At 31.8% G+C, this 24,951-nt stretch overlaps 1 protein-coding gene across 2 annotated transcripts in view; it reads right to left on the bottom strand.

Annotated features, from left to right (window-relative positions):
- LOC129514644 (cadherin-19) overlaps window positions 1–21,220 on the bottom strand; it is a 92,022-nt gene extending 70,802 nt beyond the window's left edge. For both annotated transcript variants that reach the window (XM_055333400.1, XM_055333401.1), the window contains exon 1: window positions 21,096–21,220. The gene's annotated coding sequence lies outside the window, so the exon portion shown is untranslated. The remainder of the gene's footprint in view (window positions 1–21,095) is intronic.
- Window positions 21,221–24,951: the final 3,731 nt, after the last annotated feature.

The following is a 24,951-nucleotide window of genomic DNA, read 5'->3' as shown; positions in this document are numbered from 1 at the left end:
CGAATTTATTTTTATATTTAATTTTTTATGAATTTGTAAAGTTCCAATATGGTGATTCAGTATCTTGAGATGATAGAAAATATTATGAATTTTGTTAGTTACATAAGTTTCTTTGTGGTTATATAAGTTACATACCCTACTTTTGGTCATGTATACTGAAGCATGTTGGTATTGGAAATAACATGACATCTAGAATTTTAAAAAAAAACATTTCAGAAACAGTAGGAACCATGAGGCAAAGGCTTGATAATTAATTTTTGAAATTGGGTCATGAGCACTTGCATAGCTATTATTTTATTCTTCTCCTGTGTTTAAAATTTATAAATTTAAAATTTATAAATTATAACAAAAATAACAATTTATTCTGTATTTTTCAAATCACCATGGTGGACAAAAATAATTAAATAGTTTATATCAACTATCAACTATTGATGAGAACACACAAAAAAACAGAACCCCTATACAATGCTGATGAAATTGAAAATTTGAATAATCATTTTGAGGAATAGTTTTGCCAAATCTACTAAATTTAAAAATTAGTTGAATCTATAAACAGCTAATTTTTTACTGCTTTATACCTAGAGAAACTTTCACATTTGTCCACTGTGAGGCAAATATAAATTCAGTAATTTGAAAACTATATATGGAAAAATAAAGTTCAAATCAGGGTACTATAGGATACCAATTATAAAATGTCTCAAAACTATAAGATGATGCCATATAAAACTTTTGTCATACATAGATTCTGTAAAGTAAGTCTAGGAAAAGAAAAATGATATACAAAATTTATTATGGTAATTACCATGTTAGTAGGGAGAGAAAATGGTTTAAAGATTGAAGTTTGGAAATACCTGTCACATTTTTCTCCCTCTAAACAATCTCAAGTAAATATGCCAGATAATAACACTCATCAAATCCGAGTGATTTTTCTACCATATGTTAGATTTTTTTTCAGAATAAGCATATAACTGAAATATTTTACAATTAAATTTAAAATTAAAAGTTAAACTATCATTATTTTACAATCCTAAATCATTACAAAGCAGATAGGAGTATCCTTTTATTTGAATACACAAACAAAAATGGTAGAAGTAGGTATGTCTAAATTCTGAAATATTATGGCTTTGTTTATACTCTTCTAGATGCCAAATTGTCTATAATGGTCATACATTTCAGGGGAAGGGAAAAAATGTTTCAAATAATGGTCCACTTCTGATTGAAGAGTGTTGACAGCTGTCAGCAGTGCCAGACTGAGAAATATTCAGGCAGAGTCTGAGCTAATAAGGAAAAATGCTATCAATTAGTCTAAAAAGGGCCCTAGAAAAAAAAGCAGTGGCATTTCCACCCTGCATCTGCAATCCTGGATATGTTTTCCAGTTAGATGAATGTATGGATATAAGCATGCAAAACATTTCAACATGGAAAAATGCTAACACTGTGTCTCATGTTAATTTGTTTAGATTTAACCTCATTGCCAATAACTAGCCATATTTAAAAATATTAAATAAAATATAGAGTGAACTATATTTAATTGCATATTTTGAAAATATATATTTCAAGATACTTAACATACAAAAATTAAGTGACATTTCTATTAACACAAAATTACAAAATAATATTTGAATAACACTATTATAAAATTCATCAGATATTATATCCAAATACGATTATATAATTTTACTATTAGAAAACGTATTGTCTGTAATGTATTACCTTCACATATGAAGAAATTTATATTGAGACATATTAAGTGATCTGTCTAGTAACAAATAGATATTTACCAGTAGAAGTAAGACTGGAAATACAAACTTAAGGGCATGGAATATATGCTGTGTTTTACTGAATGGAAGAAAGAAAACATGTAGATATCTAACAACATGTATGATATCTGTCACTGATAGTTCACCTTATTTAGATGGATTAAATACATAGAAATTGCATTTTAACTTCTGGACCAGTCTTGAAAGTAGACATAATAAAATGTTTTCTATTATCTCCTTTTAGAACATTTTCTCCCCTTGTTATAAAGATTCTTGAGGTCAAATACAGGGAAGAAAAAGTCAGAATGGTGGATTTGGTGTCTGTATGGAGGAAGATAAAAGTTGAAGCTACGAAAACATGGATGGTATAAATATAGAAACTTAATCCTATTTGTGATCTTTTTAAAAATCAAGTGAAACTTGGCAGCCTCATAGAGTGACACCATACATAAAGGCTTTTAAATGGCTTTCTCAGAATCGCTAATAGGAAATATAGAAAGAAATGTGCGTGGATATAGCTTGCATACATAAGTGAGAAGAAACAATATTTCTGGACTAAAATTTGTAATAAACCATGTGCCAACTCGTTCTCTGTAGATGTAGAATGCAAAACAATCTTTCTCTATCCCATTTATAAACTCTCGTTAAACATATATTTTACATATTTACTGGCACAAATGATAGCATTGTGCTACCACTAAAGCAATATAAAGTCAGAATCCCTGTGTAAGAGCCTCTCAAGCCCCGTCTGGCATTACAGCCTTCCCTACTCACTGTGAGAGGTCCTAAGATGTGGAGTAACAAGTGCCATTTCATCCCTGAGCTGGCTAGTGTGAACTCTGTTCTCAGCGGTGGAGAGGACTGTGGATTAATAAGCACTGTATTCAGTGCTAAGCATTGACAAAATTGAGCCTGAATGTGAAAATATTCCCGAATGAGAAGAGACAGATTCCAGCTGATGAAACACCCACTGGCAAAATATCACTTTAAAAAATCTGGTATCCCACTATTTTCCACCTTCCACAGGTTACCAAAACACGATTTCTCATTATTTCAAGGCTAAATCACTACCTGCTTCTGCACTGAAGATTTGTCTAAAATGCTTTTTGGACAGTATCCTTCATTATACGTTGCCAATGCAATTAATCTATATAGGAGTTAATTATATCTTTGCCACTTTAGTAATGATAATTTTAATTTGGCCATTGCATGTCCACAGACTATTTCTTACCTCATTTTCCCTGTGTGATTGCAGTCAAACCTGTTAAATATTTTCTTTAGCAAAATCTTTTGCTCTTAATGTTCTTGTAAAAATAAATAACATAGAAAAAGAAAGCAAAAAAAAAAAGAAAAAGAAAGCAATAATTTATTTCTAATATCTAAAGTATTCTAACATCACTTCATCATTCCAGGAGGTAAATCCAGATATATTTATCCACGCTTTTAGTTTCACTGTATAACTTAAACACGCCAGGAATTCCCTGAACACTTTAAAACTATTCGTTTGGAGAGACACAGAAAATTGGTCTTACAATTAACAAAGAAAGAAGTGAATAAAAACAAATTTCAAAATTCGTATTAACATAATGTTACTCAGCCATTAAGTGTGGTGTTGTAAAGGCACTTAATGATATAGGAATACGGTTGTAACACTTTGTTAGGTGAAAGAAATAAATACAAAGAAAATGATTCTACTAAATTAGAAAAAAAAAAAAAAGTTGACAAATGCAGAGAAGGCCTGAAAGAGGATGCCCTCAAATGCAGATAACTGCATCGAGAAATTCTAAATGAATTAAAATTTTCCTCATCTAAATTACATGTTTTAATATTTAATACATGTCTACACATAATTATATAAAAATTATCAAACTATTTTATGAAAGCTAAGTTTATTTAGTACCATAGTGAAGATCAAGAGATCACTACTAACTACCTCTCTGGGGTTACCCTCCCAAATTTGTTGAGATGAAATGTTCCCTAGGCAGCTTGGTGGAGTGAGGGGTCATGGAAGAACTGCCACCCACTAGCTGTATGATCTAACAAAAGGTTTGACCTCTGGGTACCTACTCATTTCATTTGAAAAAATGAGGTTAGCATTGGTGCCTATCCCATGGAATTATCTTATTAAATGAGTTAATGTGCCTAGATACTGTCTGACACACATTAAGTGTTAAGTAAGTGTTTTTAACTACACAAAAATAGCTACCTATAAGTGCAGGGGGGAGATCTAATGATTTATTTCTAAACTTTAAATATTCAGCTACTGTTATTTCTTCAAACAACACACATATTAAAAAAGACTTTATAAATAACTACTACAAATAGTGTAGGATACATGTCCCCTAATGCATGTGTTTCCACAGGTATTTTCAAATGATTTAAATGTCATTTTTTTCTAGCATGACTATGTGACTATGACAAATAAACATTGTCATGCTTGAAATAATATGTGATATTGCATGGACATATATAGGCTGAAAATGATCCCAGTGTGACTCAGAACAATTATGCTTTCAAAGAAGACTAATTATGACTTAAGGGATGAAAAATATTATAATCTATGCACTTATACAGTTTGTAACTGAATCTAATTATGAATTGTCTTTTCTATGACCTCCTCTTGGTTACATAAAGATAATTATTCCATCTGTGAAAACTTATAAAAATATAATATATTCTGGAAGGCTTTGGAAAGCTAAAACTAAGCTCAACTAAGTCAGCTTCTCACAGAGAAAAACAGATGGCAATTAATATAACGTCTCCATCTTTAGAAAACTGTGAGTGGCTTGGTAAAAATGATGTATCAAAAGACTAATAATTTGCAATGGTCAGGAAGTTCTAAAGCTTGGGGAATAAAGGAAAACCCTCAAAATTATGGTTTCTAAAATGCTACTTAAAAGAAAGGTAAAACATTTCTCTTTGTCAATATATTTTTTATGTTTTTTAAGTATTTTAAGAATTCCAGTTAGTTAACATATACTGTATTATTGATTTCAGGAGTAGAATTTAGTGATTCATCGCTTACATACAACACTTAGTGCACATCCCAACAACTGCCCTCCTAAATGCCCATCCCCCATCTAGCCCATGCACCACCTACCTCCCCTCCAGCAATCCTCAGTTTGTTCTTTACTCAAACAACCACATCTAACTTCTGATATCAAGATCCAAATGTGTGAAGCAAGCAAATTTTATAAAACTTCAGTGTGAAACAAATAGTAAAATGCAGCTCTTGGAGCTGTGAGTGGTTAAATTATTACAGGGGAAGTATTTAGGGACTCTTTTCTCTCTTAATTCAATGAGTTATGTATTTCTAAAAGGAAAAAAAAGTGGAGGTTTTGAAATGTCTCTTAAAAGTCCTCTTTTATCCCATGAGTCCCTTTATAATTACTGTTAGAGCATTGGCATGGGTGGGTTGGTGACAGGTTATAGACTAACCTCAAAGTCTAATTTTTTTATGTTATAGACACTGCCTCAATATCCATTTTTTAAAAAAGGGTACTGTATATTTGTATAAATCTATTTAAAACCTTGTCTACCTACTTAACAAAAGCAAGTATATTAATGCTGGAAAATGATAGGTCGTTGAACTGCTTCAGTTGAATTATCTTGGGAAATATGTCTTGCCTATTATGTTAATTCCCACATTCATGCCTATCTTTATATTTAATTTATACAGATATATATTTTTACTTTAATCATCTAATATTATGTTAGCTTTTAATTAAATATTTTTAATCTTCTCATCAGTGCTTAAAAACATTTGCAATTCTAGACATTGAAATTTTGCTTCCCTGGGTCTACTGCCTTGGGCCCAGGCTGTTTATCACTCACTTATGGGTGTTGATGTATCCCAGCACTCGGACTAATCATGGCCCACAGAAAGAGATAACGCAAGTAAAAGAATCAATAAATAACATGGAAACAACATTGACAAAACTTGATGGCCAGCTGAATTTTGAGAGACATTGTCTGTGTAGGGAATGTCAAAGGTAGGTTTAGAAATACTGAGGTATCTACCGGCAAGACTTACAGGTGAAGATTCTAAGTGGGCACTTGGTGATTCCATACTCAGAATTGTCATTGTTATCATGGTATCTTCCCTTTCATCCCGTTGCTCTAAGAAAAGTTTACCTTTAATTCTTTAGGATTTCTTAATGCATACCTATTCTCTGGAAGATTAGTAAACTGAAATGGCATGGAGGAGACATAAGAGAGTAATAAAAAGAAATAACAATTTTTGAACACTGTAGGAGACATACTATTGTTTACCAATACCTTTCCCACAATTTGGCAGGGTTATGTGATTAGCTTCTTCACCATTTATAAGTAAAAGTGATGGCTATCACTTCAGAACTGAAGCAGTGAAAGGCCTTGTCTTTATCCCTACCTTCTTTTGGCAATCAGATGCTGTAGCTATGAGAAAGTAGAGACTCAATCAAGCTTAAGGCACTGGTAATTGTGTGGAACTGAATATTGTACCCCCATAACTCTCATTAAATATTTGTGGTGTGAAGTTACTGAAAACTGGATAGTTACTTGGCTACATAGCCTAGTACCCTAATAAAACCCCCAACTATATTCCTGGAGCCCTCATAGGTACTTCATGTTTTCTCTTGTTGATTTTCTTTGTAATTCAGTGAGAAACTAATTATTAACCTCCATTTAAGAAGAGAAGAAAGATCAAAGTGAGCTTATATAAACTAATGAGAAAAAAGGACTCACAAAGGCCAGTTACAGATAATAGCTGGAATAAAGTCTTGTCAGAGTAATAAAAGAGGCAAAAATACCTAACCTGAAAGAATATAGGGAGTCGAATAGGGTCAGAGTTGAGGAGAAATATGATGTGCTCAGGGACAAGTACATTTCCATATTAATTTCAAAAACATTATTTCAGACAGCTGCCCAAGTTAAGCCATTTCCAAGGTAACATTTTAAGGGTAAATAGGGTACAAATCTCCATGGCCTGCATAATTCTTCCCTCTAGTTCAACACTGTCTTGATTTTCCTAGGATATTTGCTCCATAGTTTTAGGTACTAAATTAATTGACCATTTTCTGATTAATTTTATTTATTTATATATTTTTAAAATATTTTATTTATTTATTTTAGAGAGAGAAAGAGAGTGCAAGCATGAGCAGGGGAGGAGTAGAGGGAGAAGGAGAGGAAGAGAGAGAAGCAGACTCCCTATTGAGCACAAAGTCCGACTCGGCTTGACCTCACAATCCAGAGATCATGACCTGAGCTAAAATCAAGAGTTAGACACAACCCACCGAGCCACATAGGTGCCTTCCTCAAGAGTTTTAAAGCAAATACTTAAAATATTTCATTATTGAGTTTAATTTTTTCCTTGTGATTCAAATATTGGCCATTTGTTACATTTTAATGTTGATATTCTAAAGACTAAAGCATAGATACACCTAAATCTCCAATACTACTAGTAATTATATTTCTTCCTTCTCCTGCCCACTAACCCAACTGTTAAATCCTAATCTCCTAATAATTATCTGACTGATAGATTCAATTCAGCTTATTTAATTCAGGAAAGATTAGTTGAATTATTATGGGTAGACACTTGTATGTTCAGTCCTGTAGATTTCTACTTCCAATTTTAAACTCAGAGCCTATAAGCATATGCTTGAGTTGTAAGTCAGAAGAAACTTTGAAAAGTCAAGGGCAGGGGATCTCTGGGTGGCTCAGTGGTTTGGCACCTGTCTTTAGCCTGGGGTGTGATCCTGGAGACCCAGGATCAGGTCCCGCGTCGGGCTCCCTGCGTGGAGCCTGCTTCTCCCTCTGCCTGTTTCTCTCCCTCCCTCCCTCCCTCCCTCCCTCCCTCCCTCCCCCTCCCTCCCTCTCTCTTTCTCTCTCTCTCTCTCTCTTTGTGTGTGTCTTTCATGAATAAATAAATAAAATCTTAAAAAAAAAAGTCAAGGGCACAGGGATCCAGTGGGAGATAGCCAAGGACTCTCTAATCTCACAACACCAAGTAATAAATAATTATCAATAATTTAAAAGTTCATCAAATACATACATACATACATGCAAAAAATGTCAAAAATTTCACTTTTTTCCCAATTTTCACATGGAAAGGCTTTTAGTAAACATTAAGTGGGATATTGTGAGCTTTGTCATATATTTTACTAAGCCAAATAAGTTATTTTTTATTCCTAGTTTTTAATAAGTTTTTGTTAGGGTGTCTGGGTGGCTCAGTTGGTTAAAGTGTCACACTCTTGATTTCAACTCAGGTCATGATCTCAGGGTCCTCGGATCCAGCCCCATGTTAATCTCCATGCTCAGCAAAGGAGTCTGCTCTAGGATTCTCTCTCTCCCTCTGGCCCCTCCTCCCACTTACATTCTCTCTCTCTCTCTCTCTCTCTCTCTCTCTCTCTCTCAAATAAATAAATAAATATTTTTTAAAATGAAGAAAATAGTTTTTGTTTTATGTTTTTTTTTAATTGAGATTATGAATTGAGATTACCACGTGGTGTCTTTCTTTTCATTTGGTCTGATAAGGTACAGAATGAAGTGAATAGATTCAATAATATTGAGACATTCTTGCATTCCTAGTGTATACACACCGCTTTGTATGAATATAACATATAATAAAAACTTAATATATAAAGTATAATTCATATATTATGTATTATCTATAATATATGTTGTAGATAGTATAAATATGTTACATAGAATATAAATTATAAGCTACATAATATAAACTATAAAGCATATGATGATTTCCAGCTAATATCATATGCAAAACTATTCTACTGTTTATTTCCTACAGCATCTTCTTTGACCTTAGGATCTTATATCTACATAAATTGAATTGAGAAATTGTCATGACTTGGGTCACCGTAGTATGCTTTATGAGAGTAGATTTAGTTTTAACTGATCCCAAGTAGATTTTATCTTTATAATTGTTGAATCTGATTCATTTTTAATTTTTATGACTAGAAGTAATCAAAGTTGCATTACACAAACGAAAAATTTGTCTAAATAAGTAAAACAATCCATTTATTTCAAGACTTACGCACACTGGTGTGTGCATGTGTGTATATGTGATTTCCATACAGGTTGAAGACTAAATTATAATTCATGCAGATGTACCACTGATTGACCGATTAGAATAGAATATATATATCACATTTCTTTTATTATCAGTTTAATTCTAATGAAGTCACAGCTTTCAGATAGTATAGAACCAATAAGTAATAACTTTCAAAACTAAAATTAACTAAAAAAATTAGGAAAGTAAAAATTTCAAAGAATGATGAATAAGGTACACTTTCATGATTTCTTTCTTCTTTTTTTAAAAAGGTTTATGAGAGTGGGGGGAGAGGCAGATGGAGAGGGAGAGAAAATCTCAAGCAGCCTGATGAAGAGCTCAATCCTACAACTTTGAGATCATGAGCTGAGCCAAAATCTAGAGTCACATGCTCAGCTGACTGAGCCACTCAGACACTCCTCTTTTGGAGATTTCTTGATCCAGAAATAAATCAAGGCAGTTTGACAAAATCACCAGTTACCATGTACGTAGAATGCAAATTTCCACAATCACAGCAAAATGAAGCATTTCCTCCCAAAACATTGTTTGGATAAACATGAAATCCTATCAGTTAATTATTCTCATCACATAAGTGATATCTGGCAAATTGAATTTATATATCACCATAGAAACAAGAAAAAATATTTTCTTCTTAGCAACAATGCATTTTACCATCCTGAGAATTTATTATAAAATTATTTATTTGGTCTTCAATTTCCATTATGCATATCTTATTTTGTTATTCAATTGTTAAAAATCTTTTTAGCTACTGCTTACTAAGTAAATAAAGACACAGTTGCACCGTATTTGACATTTTTTGCTGATGTTGTATTAGTAGCTACATAATACCGCGTCAAATATGTCATCTAAATATCCCTTTCTCCAATTATCAATTGTTTTCAGTACATATTCTTTATAACTCTAATAGCAATAAATGTATTCTACCATCAAAAGCAATACTTAGTAAGCACCATTGCCAAATGATGTGGAAAACATAATTTTGTATTGAAAAACGCATAATATAAACATGACTTTTCAAAGACCTAAATCTTAGTGAATGGAAAAAATTTAAAGTCATACACTCGATTTTGTGTGTGTGTGGAATCAATGCAAAATTTAAAAATGTATGACACAGTACCTGATTCAGATGAACTGATTAAAATATTAAAGCATTTTAGCTACCATGAAAACATTATAGTAATAATTATTATTTTAAAACATGAGCAAATATGACAAAACTATTATTTCGTGCTAGACGTGATTACATTTTCTACTTAAAATTTTTATTATGCATATGGAGAATCCTTTGTTATTTAAATAAGAGTAAATAATAACTTGGTTGATTCAGTCCCTCAATTTCTGAGAAATGATTTACTTACCTTATTCACATTAGAATTAACTGAAAAGCCAAATAAAATGTAGATTCCATACTCCACAGATTCTTATTCACCATTTAGATGATCATAATGAGCTCCAAAGTGATTCCAGGCAACTAATCCAAGGATAACACCACCACCAGCCATCATCATCATCATCATCATCTTGTCTAACATGTATTGGGAGCTTTTTTCTTGATTATTACTATACAAAGAGTATGCCATTTTTAACTGATTCATCTTACAATACTTCTATGGTATATGTTCCATTATTTTTGATAAATGCAGAGAGTGAGCAAATAGAAGTTAACTTGATTTGCTTAGTCATGTAAGAACCTGCCAGGCTGGAGTTAAACCCAAGCAGTTTACTTCCTCCATAGCTAGTACCTTTAACTTTGCAGGAACCATTTTCTAGAATATGGATACCATTTTGGAAAAGAAATATATGGGTAGATGCTGGCCAGGGTTTCCAAATTTTCATATTTATTCTCATATGGAAAAAATGCTTAGGATGAATTTCAATGTTGTAATATGTATTTATATGCTAATCATTTACTTCTACAACTTTAACCACCATAAAGATATTTCATAAAAACATACTCAAAATCGAAATACAAGAATATGAGGTAAAATATCAACATAAATAGAATTTTTCATATTTTGCCACAGCTCAGTTGATCATCCTGGGCACACTCTATGTTACCTATAGGACACTATATGAGGGCGTCTCCTATCTGGAGACTGCTTTGCAAGGTGCAGGAGCATAACATAGCCATTTTGATTATTTAATTTCGTATCTCCCACCTTAACTGTTTTACTCTCTCTTCAAGAGAACAATTTGCATGGGTTCTTGGACAGACTTTTACTTTATGCCCTGATCTTATGGTAGTAACATTCTGGTTCTTGAATTATACCTGCAATAGATGGTTCTTATAAGGAATACATATTGAGAATAAGAATTAAATCAAATAAACAGTAAAATTTTTATCTGGTTCTTTTTCTTAATTATTTTACTTAGTTAAATATTCATTTAATATTAAATTAATAATTACCATTAAAGAGAATCTGCATAAAATGTAAAGATTTGTGTCTTTATAATATTATAGCGGCATGACACTAGTCAAAGTACTTAAACATTCTCAGATTGAATTTCTCCAACTGCAAAATGAGATAACATACCTAACTTCTAGGTATGCTGTGATAAATCACACAAAAATAACAAGCTGGATGTGGAGCATATTAAATGTTCAATAAAGGTAGTTATTATTATATCATAAAAACATGGCATTTATTTAAATATTTCTAATCTCAAATTTCTTTGGAAAATTCTAATTCATCACCTCCTAAAGTGCAGAAGAGAATCACTAGTAAGTCCTCACTGTTACAAGAATAAAAAATCAAAGGAATAACTGTCAATATGCATTATGCTTAAATCATTCAGGAAAAAGCTCTTTCTGACTCAAAGCAATTGGGAATGGGAAACATTTCCTAATGATTACAAGTGATTTCAGGTTAATACACCCAAGGCTAATGTGTACAGTTTCTATTATATGAAATGCCAGGATCTGGTAGGAGACAGGAGTAGAAATGTGCATAATAAGTCACAGGACCTAAGACACTTCAGAGATATCAGAAGGATAAAACCATTATAAGTCCATTGTCACATCTAAATATAGAAAAGTTAATTTCTATCATCTTGTAACTTGAAGTTCTCTCTACCTATCTACCTTTCAACTTCATTGAATAGAGAAATATATAGCCTCAAGACAAAAACCGTAATGATATTTGAGGATCCTTAAATCAATCACCTTGGTCATTGCTAGAAAAATATCTATGAAGTCTGAAAGTATTCAGTCTCTATTCCCCACTCATACAAAAAGACTTCCCAACAATTTTCACATTACTTATTGTGGTTCCTTTTGGGGAAAGACTCCAGTTGAAAGAAAAGGTCCAAGTCAAATACAAAGCATAAAAATATAACTGAAAATAAGCAGAAACAAATGCCAGGTTGAGAACAACAACAACAAATAGAAAGAAATAAAGGAAAAAAGAAAGAAAACCAAAAGTTCTTTAGATAAATAAAAGATACTTCCTCAATGAAAGAATTATAGCCTGAAAGAGTATTTAGAGAACAGGAATTGTAATTCCTGGCTACTTTTTAAAGGTGTGTGTAGGAGGAAATTTTGAAAGGTAACTTTGAAGAAAAATCTTTAATAGAAGATACAAAGCATAGGTAGAAAAAATATGATAAAAATGATTACTAGAGGACTAATTCAAAAGGCACAACATAAAAAAAAACTCAAAGATATGGAAAGGAAATATTATTACAGAATAAACGTCCATTCACTCTCTCCACATTTTCTCAACCAATTTATGGAAAATGCAACCTGGCCTTTCCCCCCAATACTAAAATTCAACCCATCCATCCAGGTCAAGAGGGCTCCCCTTTATTTCTTTAACAAAATTTAATAAAATCTTTTCTTTCCTTTTTGAAATCAACTTTATAGTGGCATAGCACACTGTTACCTTCATCATAACTGCACTCCCTTTTTAAAACTTCTCTCTTTTTTGGCTTGGAAAGCTCTACACGCTTTCAGTTCCTCTTTCACCTCAAGAATCTCTATTTCATCTTATTGTTCTCTTCCTTAAATACTAGAGTTCCATTCTTCAGAATACTTTGCCCATTCTATATGTGTGATAATATCTGCAGATTTTATGTCTACAATTAATCTCTATATGCTAAAATATTGCAAAAGAGTCTCAACAGTTCATTATCTCTTTCTTTAATTATAGACCTACTTTCCAAGAGGCATTTCAAAGTCCATACCCCAGAAATAAACCATTATCTTTTATTGCTCATTCCTGTTCATCATTATGTTTTTTTCTCTCACTGAATGAAACCAGTATCCACTCAAAAACTGACACTTGAATAAGGAATCCCCTTTCAACATTCTCTTTATTTTACCTTCTGTACATATTCAAGCTTTATCTATGGTCAATTCTACCTCTTAGTCTCGCAAATATATGCACTCACTTCCTATAACCTGCAAGTTCTTAATCCATGACTTCTTCTCATGAATTGTTTCCCATACCAGCAAGATAAACTAAATGATATTTTTAAATTAGAAAATATGTTTCAGGAGCATTAAATATCTCACACCATTTTATCTACTGAATTCATGTCTGAAATTTTATACTAAGGAAATAAATTGGAATTTAGAAAATTTGGTGCAAAAATGTTGTCTACCAATGTATTATTTATCACATAAAAATATAAACTAATAGTTGAAGCTATTTAATTTTTGACATACTCAAATGTTTAAAGAGACTAGACAGAATTATGGCAATGAGAATTGTATAGTAGAAAGATTTAGTCGTTGACAACACTCATGGTATCGGGAAAGGAGAGTTCCATAATGAGTGTATCTAATTTTTTAAAAAAATCAATGTTAACAAATGAACATGAAAATAGTTATCGTTCTTAACTTGTCTTGACAAAAGGCCATACCAATATTGTTAAGTAATTTACCTATAACCAAAACTAACATGCACCCTAAGTGCCCAGATTTGTTTTTTTATACTATTTGTCAATTAAAAAGAAAACAAACAAAAAGTAGTACATCTTGCTGAATAGCTAAAAAGAAGTTTTAGGAGGGATTGAAGCAGAAGAGAGTGGGTTGAAGAGTGATTAGAGCCTAGAACTGAGGAGTTCGAAGAATAGATGAGTCATTCAAAGTAAATTTTAACAGAGGAAAAGCAGAGATCTCTTCACTGGGCAGTTTGGATTTAAGGAAAAATGTTTTAAGATAGAAATGCAGTTTTTGAGACTCTGTTTGTTGGACAATCAAATGAGCAATAAGAAGCAAAGATGTTGCAAAGAAAAAAATAGACCAAGCACCAAAGTATATAAATCCTGTTCATTGTGATGAATCAATAACAATAATATAATCATTTCCTTACACTTCACTATGACTTGAAAATTAAAAAATAAATTCAAGAAATTTCACATTTTAATCTCTTAGATTGTTTCATGTGTTAGGATGATACTCAAATCAATTTCAAAACTGAAAAAAAATGAACTGGTAAGGAGTTTAATTTAGTATTTCAATAGTTATCCACAAAAAGTTTGGAGTAGAATTATAATAAATTTTGGGTCATAATATGGATTGTATGTTTCAAAAGACAGGTTTTAAAAAATAAATGAAAATATATAATTATTTTGGAACAAAATACTTTTGCACAAACACCTCTGTGAAAAAGGAATTGAGTTTCAAATTGTATAATAAAAAACTCAATGCTTTCTTAGTTTCTTTATGTAAAACATACAAATAAAAAACTCTAGGGATGCCTGGGTGGTTCAGTGGTTGTGCATCTGCCCTTGGCTCAGGGCATGATCCCAGGATCCTGGGGATCCAGTCCCTCATCAAGCCCCCCATGGAGAGCCTGCTTCTCCCTCTGCCTATATCTCTGCCTCTTTACCTGTGTCCTTCATGAATAAATAAATCTTAAAAAAATCTATATCATTTGTTTTATGTTTTTGATTTCTGAATGTAAGTTAAAATAACTTAGTAGACTACAATTATTTTTGACGAGTTCACATTTTTAACGTTAAACTTGTTGAGTTTATTTAGACTTTATGGTCATGAGAATACAATTTGAAGACAAAATTTCAAACCAGATGGACTAGTTTAGTAGAATATTTGATCAACTATTTTACATTCTGAGGATATCATTTTATGATTGTATGCTATTAGCTGTGTAAAAAGAATGACCAAGTAATGTACTTTAGTAAATATAATATTGGAAACATCTCAAGAGGGAGATTTTTTTTTAAATCCCTTTAACATGAATGGCATGCTTACAGAGTAGACAAACTCCTACTCCCTAATTCCCAAAATAAGAGATTGGGTATATCACTTTAATTCTAAATAAAATGTATATAGGAAAATTTAGAAGAGATACATATGTAAATCTAGAAAAAAGTGTATCTCCAAGAGATGGGATGGGTTTAAAATACATATACATTTCAGGAAGAAAAATCAGCATGAATATAATTAATTTGAGATATGAATGGATTTAAAAAGCATGATGAAATAGATTCTTTAAATTTTTGATTACTTTGTAATTGATGCCAGAGAAGATAGACAAGTTTCCTTTCAGATAAATGTAAAAGCATTCAGTATAATCTGATGAATGAATGAATTGACTTTTGGCTGACAAGATGTCTTTTTTCCCTCAAACTTATATTATGTGGACTATGAGTCACTCAATTTAATGTGTAGAAAGAGTTAACATGTTCTGTGAAGAGATGATGTTCTTACATGAAATAATCCTTCATTATATTTTTTTAATCCAGCAACCCTAACATCATTTTGTTTCTTAATATGTAGAAAGCAGCTAATTAATAATTTACTAAAATTTGGGTACTTAGCTCACATATTTACAGTGTTAAAAGTGCATTGTTTGTTTCTATTTCCCTATAATTCAAATGCTCAATGATAATACAAAGTCACATAATTTCATAGAAATTATATTTATGATTTAAGAGCTGCATGTTTTTAACATTGGTTTAATACACATACACATACAATGACAACATTGCTCCATATCTTTAAAATAGTTTAAATTTAAATTTTATATAAGTAACTTTATATATGTATCATCCACTACATAAAATGTCATACAACAGAAGAAACAACAGGTGTTGACGAGGATGTGGAAAAAGGGGAACCCTCTTGCACTGTTGTGGGAATACAAACTGGTACAGCCACTCTGGAAAACAGTGTGGAAGTTCCTCAAAAAATGAAAAATAGAACTACCCTACAATCCAACAACTGCCCAGTATGTATTTACCCAAAGAATTAAAAATACTAATTCAAGGGGATGTATGCTTCCCAATGTTTATAGCAGCATTATTTACAATAACCAAATGATGCAAATAGCCACGTGTCCATGGACTGATGAATGGATAAAGAGGATGTGATACACACACACACACACACACACACACACACACACACACAAATATTACAGAGCCATAAAAAAAGAATGAAATCTTGCCATTTGCAACAATGTGGATGGAGCTAGAGAATATTAGGCTGAGTGAAATAAGTCAAAGAAAGACAAGTAACATTTGATTTCACTCATATGTGGTTTTGTTAAAGAGGAAACAAACTAACAAAGAGAAAAAGAGAGAGAGGCAAACGAAGAAACAGATTCTTAACTATAGAGAATAAACTGATGGTTACAAAGGAGAGGTGTGTGTGGAGATGGGTTAAATAGGTGATGGGGATTAAGGAATGCACTTGTTATTAGCATTTATGGAAGTGTTAAATAATTATATTATATACCTGAAATTAATATAACACTAAATGTTAACTAAATGTAATTAAAATAAAAATGTTAAAAAATTAAAAATAAGAATATGAGGGGCAAGAAATAAAATGGTATGGAGTTTTAACAAATAATTAGTGTGGTCTTAAAATTATTATATTATAAAAAATCAAATTTATATATATACTTGAAATATGTCCATAAACAAATACAGACACACATATATGTGTGTGCATGCAAACACATATACCCATTTTTAACAGCCTTTATGAAGGTATTTTTAATGGCTATATGTTATTTTATTAAGATATAGAGCATGTTATGTTACTCAATCATTTATAATTATTTTTGTTCCAGATATTCTTCTTTATCTACTTTTAGATTATTTAAATATGATAAAGTTCCAGAAAAGAGGCTTACTGGGTCAAAAATTTGTCACAGCTTTTTTGTTTGTTTGTTTTAAGGAGTAGGAGTAGAATTCAGTGATTCATCATTTACATACAACACCCAGGGCTCATCACAACAAGTCCCTCCTTAATACCCATCACCCATCTAGTCCATCCTCCACCCACCTCTCTCCATTTACCACTCAGTTTGTTCTGTTAGTGAGAGTCTCTTAGGGTTTGCCTCCCTCTCTTTTTCTTTTCCACCCATCTTCCTCTACATTCATCTCTTTTGTTTCTTAAATTCCACATGTGAGTGAAACCATATGGTATTTGACTTTCTCTGACTGACTTTGTTTAGCATCATACACTCTAGTTCTACCCACGTCATTGAAAATAGCAAGATTTCATTCTTTTTGATGGCTGAGTAATATTGTATTGTCATACATGCTCATTTATTACTAACCAATCATTTTGAGTCAAATCCTGATAGGCCTATAGAACTGGTATATTCTACAGACATTGGATAAAAGAGAGGAAATAACCAAAGAAACACCAATGTCTTATATAGACACAAAGGCAACAACCTTATTTAGAAGGAGACTTATATCCACCTGAAAAGTGATGCTATGGCCTCTTTATTTTTCACCAGTATTATAGGTAAATATAGGTTATATTTTGCTTTACAATTCAAAAGCACTTTCAAGCATTGTCATGAAGTACTTCAATAACAAACTGCAATATCATTAAAAAGTTTTTAGAAAGATGCATCTATATCCTGCTCTCTTTATCTTTTTAATGCTCTAGTTATATTTTATGTTTCTCTCTGCATTTAGTAGAATTCTCTGTTTATCAAAAAAATGTCAAGAATCTTCACTAGAGATTTAAAAAGTCTCTGCTTGAGACGAAAAAAAATAAAATAAGTGGCAAACTTTTGAAACTTTTGGAAACAATGTAGCTATAGTACAATTTAAAGACAGAAAAATAGTGGCATTTTTCTTTTCTATGATTTATGTATAATTTGTTCATTTCCACAGAAATGACATTTCTAAATTTTGCACATAGAGAAAATTACCTAGGTTATTTTAAGCCATAATTGATTGCCAAAATTATTCCCACTTTAATATACTACCCTACAAATTTACAAAGTTCATTTATCATGTAAGTTCTTAGAATGAACAAATAAAACGTGGATATGCTGATCCTGTATGTTGATACGTCATTGTCCAATACTAACATTTCAAACCTGACTAGGTATGTCAAAGCAAAATCTCTGACTACTATATGCTTTCCTTTAATTTTAAAACATTCTTTGATGATTCTGAATGTCTTTTATTGAGTAATTAGTGCAATGAATTTCTGACAAAAACATTTCTGCTTTACTAATTCTAAAGTGTTTTTTAAAGTGAGACATGAATGCTCTTACTGGATCATATCAGAATTTTCAAGACGGAATGCATCATTTCAAAAGGAAACTGATTTGTTGTAAGTTATAAAAAGGTACTTTTAGAGCATTTTAGGTGGATTTTTTCTAGTGAGTGGTGATGAGAGGTGAAAACTAATGGCATAGGTTTTTAAAAAAGTGTCAAACATCTTTCTGGTCACTTTAGCAAAAGTCACTCATTTCTCAAATCCGAGAGCTGTCAAAATCAATGCTAGAAAGGAAGGATTCATGTGGGGTTATTAAGTTTCATGTTTGTTTATTTTTCATCCTCAATCGGTTATGCCAAAGCAAAGATACAGGTATTGGAAGATCATAAATATTAGAGGGAATTGTCATGACCACAAAATATAAAAGTTCCATTTTCTCATATTTATTATCATGGTTCTCAGTAGCAATAAATCCCAATCGAAAGAAAGGTATATGAAAAGACCAATATATCCTTTTAAATCATGTGATACATATATTTCTATTATATTACTACTCAATAACATGTTAAATACCACTCTTTAACACTTTGAATATAATAATATTTAAAGGGTTCGTGTTAAGAGCATGTGTGTCAAAAAATTCAATATTAGTTTTTTTTAAAGATTTTATTTATTCATGAGAGACAAAGAGAGAGTGGCAGAGACATAGGCAGAGAGGGATGCAGGCTCCCTGCGGGGAGCCTGATGCAAGACTCAATCCCAGGACCCTGGGATCATGACCTGAGCCGAAGGCAGACACTCAACCACTAAGCCACCCAGATGTCCCTCAATATCAATTTATATTTACTTATCTATTATCATTCATCAAATTATACATATCTTGATTATGGCAAATTCCTGGAGAATGGGTCTGATTTCTTAAGAATGAATGGGAAACATTTGTGCAAATCATTCTCAAGCATCTTACTTTATGATAATTTAATTGAACTAATTTTTTAAAAAGTTCCCAGGGAAAAGCACATTATAAAGATTCCAAAGGGGAAAACAAACCAAAACAAAACATATAAATAAATAACATATCCTTTAACACTTCTACAGTTTGTGTGTGAAATAGAAACAGAGAGAGAGAGAGAGAGAGAAAGGTAGAGAGAAAGTGGGTTTAAGCATAAAAGTATAAGTATAAATATTTCAATATTTTATTGGGGCACAAATAAAGAATTACTAAAATTGAGAACTGAAAATACAGATATAATTTACATAATAATATAAGACATTTCAGTCATTGTTATAAAACCTCAGTAAAGGGGCACCTGGGTAGCTCAGTGGTTGAGCATCTGCTTTCGGCTTAGGATGTGACCCCAGAGTTCTGGGATCGAGTCCCACACAGGCTCCACACAGGGAGCCTGCTTCTCCCTCTGCCTATGTCTCTGCCTCTCTCTTGCATCTTTCGTGAATAAATATAATTTTTTTAATAAACATAATCTTAAAAAAAAAAACCTGGGTAAGGCAGAAAACACATTTAAGTAGAATAAGTCATCTAGAGGTGATTTCTAGTTCTCATAAACTGATTATTTTGTAAAAATTGAATAATTTTAGATTTTTCATTTTGTAATGTTTATTATTTTTTGGATATATGCTTATTGGTTACACAATTGGTAAACAGAAATGTCCAAATTATATTAAAATTTAAATACTTTCAAATTAAAAATTATAATGTGTGATACTTAAACATCTAAAGTAGTTAGAATTTGGAATAAAGGATATTATATGAATGTATATTACCATATTACTTGATATTGCAAATTTATCCAAAATATAAATATATTTGCCATTCTACTTAGAAATTTTTGTTGCTACCTTCATGTGTTTTTTTATATGCTAGTTACAGATTTACTAAATCTTTTTGGTAAATTTACATGGAATATTTTATTAAAATTAGTAATCCTATTAAACTTACTTGCAATAAATTAAAACTGAAACAATATTAAATATCTTTCACAATTTGCATTTCCTTAATTTACACTTTTGTGTCTTTCATATTTTGTGTGTCTGATGAATTAGCTTTTTTATTACATGTGATGGATATAATTTATTGCAAATTAATATGTGAACATGTTTGAATATGTATTTGTCTATATTGATAAAATGCTCAAAGGTTTACTATTATTATTATTATTATATTCTTAATTACTTAAGCTCTTTTGCTTTACGATTTTTCTAAATTCAATAAAATGTTTGATAGTCAAAACAACTGACAAAGAGGAAGAAAATAAAATAATTATATCAACTTTGAGAATCGATTGTCCTTCAAAGAACAATTAGCTTAGCTAATTGTTAGCTTAGCTTTCTTAGCTTTCTTAGCTTAGCTTAAGATATGCAGAAAGCCCCACATTGAATATTATTTCCCAAGAAGTAAATAATTAATTGCATTAAAAATATTTACTCTATATTTTTCACATATTTTTAAGGTGACTTTATTGTTCAGAGCAGCCTATAGTACAGAGATAAATACACAGTAAGTCAAAAATCAAAATCCTAGAGAAAGAAAAAGAAACAGTAGTGATACATCCTTCTCAAGAAATTTAGTGTTTAAATATTCTGGATATGAGCAACTTTTATTTTCTTCAATCTGAATTGTAGATATGGCAAGTTTTTCCCACAAATATTTGTTTTAGAGATAGTTTAATATACACATTGTGAGTTTAAATTTTTTAGAATTTTTTTCCCTTATATGCACAAACTAACAAAGTGCTTCTCAAGTACTTTTTGGCCCTATATTCATTGAGGTAATTTATATATTTAAATAGGCCTAATTATCCATTCTTACCTGTGTATCTTCAAGTTCTGGAGTTCTGCAAAAATTGAAATTCAAAATTCATGATAAACACATGAGGAAGAGTAGTAGAGAGGGTTCTTATTTTGCCTCACAGACTCCTCATCAAAGCTGACATGTGTCACACTGCTCTGAGTTACAGAGGCTTGCACTTTTAGTACCAGACCACCAGTATGTCACTGCTTACAGAATGCTATTTTGGGTCCTCTGAGTACAGCCATGAACACTGAGCCTTTTGTGCAAAATATCATAAGGGCACTCTGATGTCCGTTCATAGGCTGGGATTAAAATGCAGAGAGCTCCAGCAAGTGGTATGAGTGGCTTTTTTTTTTTTTTCTCCTTTTCCCTAACAACAAGCAAAAGGAAAATAAAGTACTTATTGGCTTGTGGTGATAAGGAGGGAATTCAACTTCTGTAAGAGAATCCTACAAGTGAAAAGGACATGCCCTCTACTTGGGGATTAGCTGATGAAACAAATGATCAATTTAAAACAGGCACAAAAGTTACTAAAAAGAGAAGAGCTTTTCCACTCTGCATCTATGCCTTCTGGCTGCTGTTTAATTCAGTCTTTCTGCTCAGGAATCAAGGAAAATACAGAAAGAGAGGGCAACGTCTAGATGAAAATCCTTTTCTTTTCCTTGGTTTATTACCTAAATAGATTTATTTTATTAAATTTATATAAAACTAAATTATATAATTTATTAAATTATAATCAAATTTGTAATTAAATTATGTTATAATTTTGTTATTTATTATGATACATAATAGTAAGCTATCTGCTGATTACCAAAGCTGTTTTTAGTTAAAATTATTTTTGTATCAAATCAGAGAGGTTCAGATACATGAACGGTACCTAACATAAAACATACATCCATGATTATGTCTCAAAAACTCAATATTTTTAAGGTTTACATATGCAATTATTGTGATGAGACAACCACAGATTCCAGAAGGATACTTGCATTCTACAGTATTGGGATCGTATACATGTTCATTGTTTTTATCATAACAAGGGAAGGATAGGAGGAAAGAGATTATAACTAATGCCAGTGGAACTAATTTGATAATGTGATGTCTACTTTGCTTACCTCATATTTAAGTTCACAAAAATAAAATTTTATTAATTATCATTTGTTAAATAAATGTTAGATGCCTCATAACGTGAGTCAAAACCAAAAATAAGCTTTTTCCCTCAAGCATTTTTTAAAAATTGTGTTAAGAACACTTATCATGAGATCTACCCTCTTAAATTTTAAAGTACATAACACAACATACTAAACTATAGACAAGATGTTGTACAGCCAATCTCTAGAATGTATTTATTTTACATAGTGACTTTATACCCCTTGAGCAACTCCCCATATCTCCCTGCCCAGGCCCTGTCAACTACCATTCTACTCTCTGCTTCTATGAGTCTGACAACTTTAGAAACTTCATATAAGTGGGATCATGTAGTATTTATCCTTCTGTGAATGACTTCTATCATTTGCATAATGTTCTCTAGTTTCACCCGCGTTCTAGTGTTTATGTACAAATCTAACCTTTTATGGATATTGTTTCCTGTCTTGATATTACTTGAAGTTCTGCTTTGGGTTGCAACTATACTTTTTCAACCTGAGAGTAGTATGTTCATCACAATCCAAGGCTTATGATATGGCGTAAGTGTGCAAGTGCAAATCAGCATTTGCTCTGCTGATTGCTGTCTCGGTAAATGGATAATCACTATGGCAGAAGTTACACTGAAACAGGATTAAATTTTCTGAAGAATGTAGGGTTTGGAACTACATGTTTTCAAATGGAATACCATTGACATAGATTTGCAATTTTCTTAAGTGGAAGATATATCATAAAACACCTAGGCAAAGTGACCAACTAGATTTGGTTTTAATATAGACACAAAGTATTTTAGTTTTTTGTTTTTGTTTTTTTCATTTTTTGAGGAGGGGGAGAACAGGAACTGGAGGGAGGGGCAGCAGGAGAAGGAAAGAGAGAATTAGACACAAGTTCTTTAAATTACTTAAGAAATGTTTGTCCTCCCTGGAGGGTAAGAAGGATTAACATCAGATTAGCTGGAATCAAGTAGTCTCTATATCTATGCCACAACCAAGAATGTATACCGCCTGGACTGATGGGACTAGTCACCATAAAAACTCAGAGATTACCAGAAGTGCATTTTTCTTATATCAGGAAGAAAAGTACATGAAATCTTTCCCACATGTAGAAAGAGTAAGAAATTGTGAATACTGAATGGAACATGACAGTATAAGGATGGAGAGTCTCTGAATTAAGTGCATCATTACCCATATGAGAGTCAAAGCCATTACACTTGGATTACTGGAGCTCTCCACACCACAGCATAAGCATGAGGAAGGGGTGGATAATGCCTGAGACATTGATCCTGTTTCATATGTAGAGAAACATTCTGAGAAATTTATAGAAACATTCTGATAATCAATTAACAGCTTTCCCATGCAATCTGAGTAGAGTCTACAAATGCCTTCTGCCAGCAGGCTGAGAAACAGAGCGTGATGTTCCAGATGCTGTTAGCCAGGACTGCATTGAGTTAATCTAAATAAAAATCTGAATTAAAATGTTTCAACTCATCAATGTTCTAAGGAGCTACTCATTGATTTATTGATTACTTTTCTTCTATTTTTTTTCTTATTTATTTTTTTAAACCAAATAATTAAGTAATGTAAATCTATTGACTAAGTAAAGAATGGATCAGCTAATGAAGCTTAGATCTAGCAGTAGAGAGAAGATGAAAATCATGTTATTCAGATTCTGACCTGTCCCTAGAGGATGAACCAGATCTATTTACTTGACAGCATACACTATTCAGGTTCCTCCAATTAGGTAGGTAGGCTTAGTCCAATCAGCTGTGGTCAGGATGGTAGCATATAAAGTCTACATCATCATCACCACCATCTTGGGGCATACCATCTCAAATTAAATTTTATTCATGATGCTTTTGAAAAAAAAAAAAACTCAGGATACATGAGGATGGAAAAATTTGAAAATGTCCAAAAAGGGTTAAATAGTAAAGAAATATGACACATACATAGAAAAGATAAAGTAGACTAAGGGTTAATTGACCTGGTGACTTCACACTATTAGTTTTCCAGGTTTGTTTGCTCTCTTCTTACACTTAAGAGTAATCTTTTCCCAAGAGTCCCTAAAGCACTCAGCTTTTGTCCTATTGACTAAAATAATTATTTGTCCTCATATCTGAACAAATTATGCCAAAGAGAAATGCTGACCATTAAGTCACTCCCACACTTGGTAGTAAGAACTACTTGGATGAGAAACAGGGTAATTTCCCCCAATGAGGGTGGGGTAATTGGCAACCAATGGTATTCACTATAGACCTGTGTGTAAAAAGTTGAAAATAAAAACAATAACTTCTGCTATGCATGATTTATAGATGTTATTCTTTACTAATAGTCTAATCTGCTATACTTCCCTTCTCGTTTGAAGAGTGTGCAATATCACAATGATAAATGGGAGAAACTAAAATAATGATTAAAACAACATAAACAAGACACTAGCTAATCCATATACTTCAAACAATAACAATTTTTTTTTTTGTCAAACTCAGTAAAACTTGGCTCCTGGTAAAGAAACATTTTTTTTGAATATGGTAACATGTTGTAGTGCCTTAGAAGATTTATCCTTTAAATTATAGTTGCAGCAGCCCTTACTTTGAAATAATTAAAATTTATCTGCTCATATGTATCCATATTTTCTTATTTTTCTTTTGTTTTCTGTTTTGTTTTGTTACTGTTTTCTTCTGTGAGCAGACATTGCTTTGGAGTTCTGCATCCGAGGAGTAATTTTGTTTGATTAAACT

This window comes from Nyctereutes procyonoides, unplaced genomic scaffold, assembly GCF_905146905.1.
Source record: "Nyctereutes procyonoides isolate TBG_1078 unplaced genomic scaffold, NYPRO_anot_genome, whole genome shotgun sequence".
Classification (NCBI taxonomy): Eukaryota; Metazoa; Chordata; class Mammalia; order Carnivora; family Canidae; genus Nyctereutes; species Nyctereutes procyonoides.
The sequence above is the reverse complement of the archived record's forward strand: the minus strand, read 5'-3'. Positions and strand labels throughout refer to the sequence as shown.